The sequence below is a fragment of the Pteronotus mesoamericanus genome, unplaced genomic scaffold (genome assembly GCF_021234165.1).
Source record: "Pteronotus mesoamericanus isolate MK-2021 breed Mesoamerican mustached bat unplaced genomic scaffold, CSHL_Meso_final contig_42, whole genome shotgun sequence".
NCBI classification, from domain to species: Eukaryota; Metazoa; Chordata; class Mammalia; order Chiroptera; family Mormoopidae; genus Pteronotus; species Pteronotus mesoamericanus.
This window is the reverse complement of record NW_026555157.1, coordinates 12059033-12065685: the sequence shown is the minus strand read 5'-3', so window position 1 is coordinate 12065685 and position 6653 is coordinate 12059033. Positions and strand designations below refer to the sequence as shown.

Below are 6653 nucleotides of genomic sequence, written 5' to 3'. Positions count from 1 at the left end.
TGACAAAGGAGCAAAGAATACTCAATGAAGAAAAGATATTCTCTTCAACAGATGGTACTGGGAAAACTGGATATTCACATGTAAAAGACTGAAACTTGATCCCTATCTTTCACCACTCACAGAAATTAAATTGAAATAAAGACAAATATAAGACCAGAAAGCATGAAACCCCTTAAAAAACATAGGAAGAAAGCTCCTTGACATGAATCTTGGTACTGATTCTTTGGAAGTCACACATCATACCAGTTATCAAGAAACTGTAAGTTGATAGAAACACTGTGAACTATAGACAAGTCCTTTTTGCCTTAAACCAATTGTCTTAATGAGCTCACTAATGTAGCTTGGTCTCATTCCTTGAAACTGATTCTGACTTCTTAGTCCTTCCAAAAAAAAAAAAAAAAGTATTAAGAAGTAGCAATACTTTTATACAGAGAAACTCTTCTTGGCTAATGTGATGTTTCACAAACCCTGTGGGATCTGCCACATGGTAAAGCACAATGAATAAAATGATGATTCTTTCATCTGCTGTCCATTTAGTATTAGATTAGGTGCAAAATATAGCATCTTCCCACTGACATATTTATAGGATCTCTATCCTACTCCAAATACCACTGAGCTCATCCGAGAATATTGGATGATAGTTATGTGGTCTTCAATATTTAAGTTTTGAAAACCTGGCAGTGATTTAGACCACTTGATTGTTGAAAGAGGTTGCCTTTCACCTAGATTAAGATTTATCAGCAAAGAATTGGAAGTCTCCGGTTTGGCGTTTCATGTCCTGCATAGATCACATCTGGTTTAATGCTCATTATCAGGTTGATTAGTGCAGGGATTATCAGTATGTTTTGATTTGCTGAAAAAGTGAATTTCTGGCTTAGGGTTTGGCTTTCATTTGAAATGTCCTCTGGCTATGGGAGAGAGAGAGTATGCAGTGTTCTCATAACTCTGACTTTATTGAACTTTTTAAAACTTTGACCCTGAGTTCCAACAGAGGGGCAGTGGCTCAGAGGGAACTAGAGTCATACAGGGAAAGATTCGGTTGTGGGGGTTGGGGAGAGGGCTGGAGGGGCAGCTGCCAATGCCTCTGTGCTGAGTCCCTCCCCTCTTCTTTGTTTTTTTAAAACAGCCAATTGCTTCTAAGTAATTTTTGAACATGTATCATTTTAATTTTTCACTGTGTAGAAAATAACAATTTTTTTCCTTGTGTAGAAAATGGAGTATCCGTTAGGGCCTCTTCCAAATCTCAGACTATTTTTTGTGAAATCAAAAAAGAGGCTGTTCTTGTGTTTTCTTAGGCTAAAGTGACCCTCATATGTATTTTCTGGCCTGCCCTGCTCTTTCCCTTATTAAGCAACTGCAAATGGGATACCATTTATGCACCCACACTGTGCCAGTTGAGATGGGGATACATGGAAATACTGGCTTGGTATGTGCCATTAATGAGCTTAAAATTTAATGGAGACTAAACACACACACACCACCACCACCACCACCATCTCCACCTTTAGATAATCTTCACAACCTAGCAGTATAGAAAAAAGTACCCAAACAAGGAATTCAAGGAATTGAATGATCAGTGGGTAAATTTTATGGAAGGATTGGGGAGATAGCTGACATATCTCTATAGATTTTCTTGGTCTCATCTGGTTCTAGGAACTTTACCTCTTCCACCCATCTGCTTTGCCTGAGCTGCTGAATCTGACAGAATATGTGGTCTATGATGTTCTATCGCATGAGGCTGTCCAGATCCATGCTTGGAGTCTCAGGATCCTCCTACTACTTTGATACTTGTATAAACTAGCGCTATTAAGCATGGACTCTGGCTTCATAAGCAGCTTGCAGAAGGTCCAGAAGATGCAACCTAGTGGTGTGGGAGAGTTGACTTTGGCTAAGAAAACCAGGAGCTTGAAAGAATTTGGGCAGATACGTATTCTTCCCTTTCCTTCTTCTAACAGGCTCATCTGAGACATAGTTTCTCTGACCAACTTGTCTGGAGATATCCTGGGTAGCTGAACAGGTGACCTACCAAATGATTGGCTGAGATTCTTCAAGTTCATTGTGGAGTAGAGGCCATTGTTGTTATGTTTATCTTATGTTGCTTGTCATCCTTCCCTGTCTCATTTTTCTTTTCCTTCATTTTTGTCCTGGGATTGTACCTCCCTGAATAAAGTAATACACTGTACTCTTTGCTTCAATATTTGTTTTCTAGAAGTCATGGAGTAAGACAGAAGAGAAGACAATCTTCTTAAAGTATAGACTATAAAGAGGAATGATCTGTGTTGAGAACATTTATGTTGGAAATAGCCAAGGTCAAATTTCAGAGGGCTGTGCTGATAGACATGTGGATTCTTTGAAGGTTTCTGAGCAGAGGAATGCCATAAAAGAAATTGGTATGTAAGAAGGTAGATTAGGTTGAAGTAGGAAATTGGAGTGATGGAGGTGGGGAGAAATGGAAACAAAGAGACTAGTTATGATTTAAATGGGAGGATGAGTGTAGGACCAAGCTGTAGAAATTAAATTGTAGACAAAAAATATGAGGATGGCTTTAGCCATCTTGGTAAAATAGGAAGGTTGAGGAGGTAGGGAATGTTAGTGTACCCTCCTGAGGTCAGGCTCCTGTGCATCCATGGTCCAGGTTGGGTGATGTTGCTTCTTCTTGGGCCTAGCTGGTGGCCGTAGGTCTTTCTATTCTCCAACAATATGCTTTATCTACACAGGCTTTGAATAGAGAAAATGCAAAGAATCCATTAAGTTAAAACAAACAAACCAACAAATAAGCGTGAAAAGGTCCCCTTAAGAAAAGGGATTTGTTGTGCATTATGTTCTGGTTTCCATGGATTTAGAGTGTTGTCTGGCTAGTAACTCAGGCAGGAGTCTACTTTTGGCTCAGTTAGTTAGTTTTTCTATGAAGTCTCAGGTGTCAAAGTGGATTCTTTTTTCAAGGGGTGGTTTTCTGAAAGGAATGTTCCATCTGTCTTTAGCATTGAAGTGACGATCCTCATCCTTATGATAGGGTATTGCTTTTTTTTGTGTGCCATCACAATTACTCTGTAGAGATCAAGCCTGACCCGGAGATAAATCTGAGCTGCTTTTTGGCTGTGTTTATTGGTAAAGAGTCAGCTGTGTGTCATTGGTAACTAACTGGTTTCAGTTTCATCACAGGAAGATGCGAGCCAGGAACAGCATTTAGAAATCAGCAAAAGGCTCGTGGGAGTTGGACCACTGTCATGGGTGGAAGGGTGAACTGGCTTGAGGAGTTTTGGAAATAGGGAGTATTTCAAAAGTGGGGGGAGCATCATATTTTGAAGTGATGGAGGATGGTGAAAAAGCTATCTCAGCAAGGAAGTAAGAAGTACAGGACAAGAAACATATGGAGGAAAACTGAATAAGACAGACTTTTAAAAATATTCTTACACACAGGAGAAAGTATATGCTATAAGTTGACTCCTTTAATTTACCAAGATGCCTATGCCGGAAGCTTTGAGCCTTGCTAAAATAACTACCAAACGGTTATAGAACCTCTTAGGCTTATCTTCCTTCAAATTGTTTCCAGTCTTTCCACATGACTTACATGAGTCCTTGGACCTGATTGGCTGTCTCAACTTGCCTAAGCCCAGTGAGTTTTGGCTTTGGTCTGTTTCTCGTGCCTCTGGACTGGCAACCTTATACACTGCTGCCTGTAACAACTGCATCTTGACGTCATGGATTTCATTCATAGGCTAGAAGTTTTCTTTATCTGAGCTGCCGTGGTCCAGCACACAGGATTTATTGCTCCATTAGGCCTGTTGAGAAAGATTTCTATCTCTGAAAAAAAATCCTATAAAAACAAAATAAAACAAAACTTAACCAACCAACCAATTAATCAGTCCACCCACTCAAATCCCCTAAAGATCCTCATTTACAGAGAGTGATTGAAGGCCTCCCAAGTCAGGCTGCCTGTGTTACCAAGGAGAATGCCCATGGGAGGGGTTTCTCAGCTGCAGCCACTGATCCTTACTTCAGCTACAGGGGAAAAGTGCAGCTGAGCCAGCAGGCTGCTGCACAAGTGCTCAGTTGGCCCCTGAGCCCTGCTAGTGCCAATCTTTTAAGTGATCTGATTATGTCTCTAAATTTACAGAACTGACATATGGGAAGTGTCCAAGAGTTGCCCTGCAAAGTACTGGTATTTGCTTTGAGTTCAAGGGTTTATCAGTCATTTTTTTTCCCTTAACTATAGGGGAATGAGACAGAAATGAGGCTTCCACCACTAGCCCTTGAAAGATAAGCAGTAGCCTCCTTGCCAAATCTGGTGGTGTTTGTTTAATTGTCTCTAAATTCCTCCACAGAAATTGGTGCCACCATCTTTTTCATCACTCCTCCCTTTCATTTCTCAGGAAGTGGAATTTCCTAAGACTTGGCCCTAAAGACTGTTATTTTCTTTCTATACTTTCTTTCTTCACTGGAGAATAGGTTTATTTTATGATTCCAACCTGCACCTCTCTGTGGGCAACACTTGCCTCCATTTACCCAGCTTCAGATTGTCACCTGAGTTTTGATACTTATTTATAGCTGCCAACTTAGATGCTTTCATCATCATGAAGTCATTCAGAAATCATTACATCCCAGGCCAAACATTGCTTCCTTTAAAATTTCCCCAATTTATTCCCCGTTTTATATTTCTAAGCCTAGAATAGTTTCTTCATCTTTCAATCCTTATATACCTTCACTACCTTGTCCTACTGTAGTTTCTTTTAAAAAGTTATGTGCTTTCTTTCCTTTTTCTTTCATTTTTTTCACTGCCATCCTCCAAGCCTCATGTCCTTAAATCATTAGTCTCTTATCTTTACACTGTTAGGTGTATCCTCTCCAAATAGCATTTCTACTATGAAACATTCTTTTTCTCCATAGCCTACAAAGCAAAGCAAAACCTCCTAGCACAGTCTGATCCCTGCCCCAATCTCCTGCTTCATCCACGTTGCTTCAATTTAGTTAACAGTCATCCTTGGAAGTGAGAAACTGGAGGCTCAGGGGACCAGCTCCTTACTGCCTCTTGGGCTACCTTCAGATTATTACCGTGGTGGCAACCACAAGAATCTTGGTAATTTCAATTTTCACACTTAGTACCTCTTCTGGATCTGGGAACTTCATTCCTAAGAGAGCTAAATCCTTTTTCACTCCATACTCCTTTTAAATTCAAGGTACTGTGTCAGTCATTACATGAGAAGGAAGGATTTGGTGACAGAGTATTTCCAAAGTGGAGTTTAAAAGTAGATATACCCACTGTCAAAAATGGACTAATCTTGAGTCTTAGGTGAGTTTTGGTAAATCTTTGAATGCATTTTATTCTAGTAGAACTTTTCTGATGAGGATCTTGTGTGGAAAAGAATTAATAGAAGAACCAAACGTATTTACAAATATAAATTCATACGAAGTATTGCTGGGAGTTGTATGTTTTTCACTAAAGAGAGGGATTAAAAATTATTAGCTGACCATAGAGCCCTAGAAGTAACATGTGAAAGAGAATTCTGGGGGAGCCACTTGCAAATGAGAAGAATGTGGTATCATTTTTCACATGGCCATCACATAATGTGTGACAAGTAAGGGTTGACTTCCACACAGAGATGGAGCATTTCTCAAAGCCTTTAGGGAGATTAATCTTGCATTAATGTAGGATAGGCTAGTGTTCTTTCCTTGATTTGGTTATTAGAAAATGGTGTACAATTTTTGTCTTCAGAATTCTTTGATTGCTTTCCATGGACAAGAACCCACCAGGCCTCCAGCTGCGGCGGAGGTAGAAAAACCCACCACCCTTCCCCTGATAAATGTGGCTCAGTTGGTTGGGTATCATCCCACAAACCGAAAGGTTGCCAGTTCAGTTCCTGGTCAGGGAACACGCCAGGGTTTGGGTTTGGTCCCAGGTTAGGGGGTGTACGAGAGGGAACTTATCAATGTTCTCTCTCACATTGATGTTTCCCCTCCCTCTCTTTTTTCCTCCCTTTCCCTCACTCTAAACATAAATAAATAAATAAAAGAAAGAAAAATCTACCACCCCAGGGCACATGAGGGCTGTACCAGATATGAAGGGTAAGAGTCAGGAAAAAATCCAAGAACATGTAGATACTGGGGCAAAGTGCTGATTTGGAAACATAATTTATATGTGAGTATTCCTAGCTTGGCATGTGGATAAGCCTCCTGGGGCAAACTTCTCATTTTATCTTTGAAATATACTACGTGCCAGGCTCTGTGGGTAGCTCCCTTTTTAGATTAAAAGAAACTGGAAGAACCTGGGCTGGTGGCTTACTCATGGCTAGAGAGGCCAACTGGGTGCTTTAGTGACAGTGGTGAATGAAAAGAAAAAGCAAGTGCCTCGTGGATTGAGCATCTTGTCAGCCAGCATGGAATCAGCAGCAACCTTTGACTGAAACTAATCCCTTTCCTTTTTCGGTTCCATATAAATTTTTGAAATATATGTTCTACATCTGTGAAATATGTCATTGGTATTTTAATAGTAATTGCATTGAATCTATAGATTGCTTTGGGTAGTATGGGCATTTTAATGATGTTAATTCTTCCAAACCATGAACAGAATATATGCTTCCATTTGTTTTTCCTTTCTCAATTTCTTTCTTCAGTGTTTTATAGTTTTCTGAGTACAGATCTTTTAACTTCTTGTT

General features: G+C 39.9%; 1 pseudogene; it reads right to left on the bottom strand.

Moving 5' to 3' along the window:
- Positions 1-249: 249 nt before the first annotated feature.
- LOC129073642 (progesterone receptor-like) lies at positions 250-3692 on the bottom strand (annotated as a pseudogene).
- Between the last annotated feature and the right edge of the window lie 2961 nt (positions 3693-6653).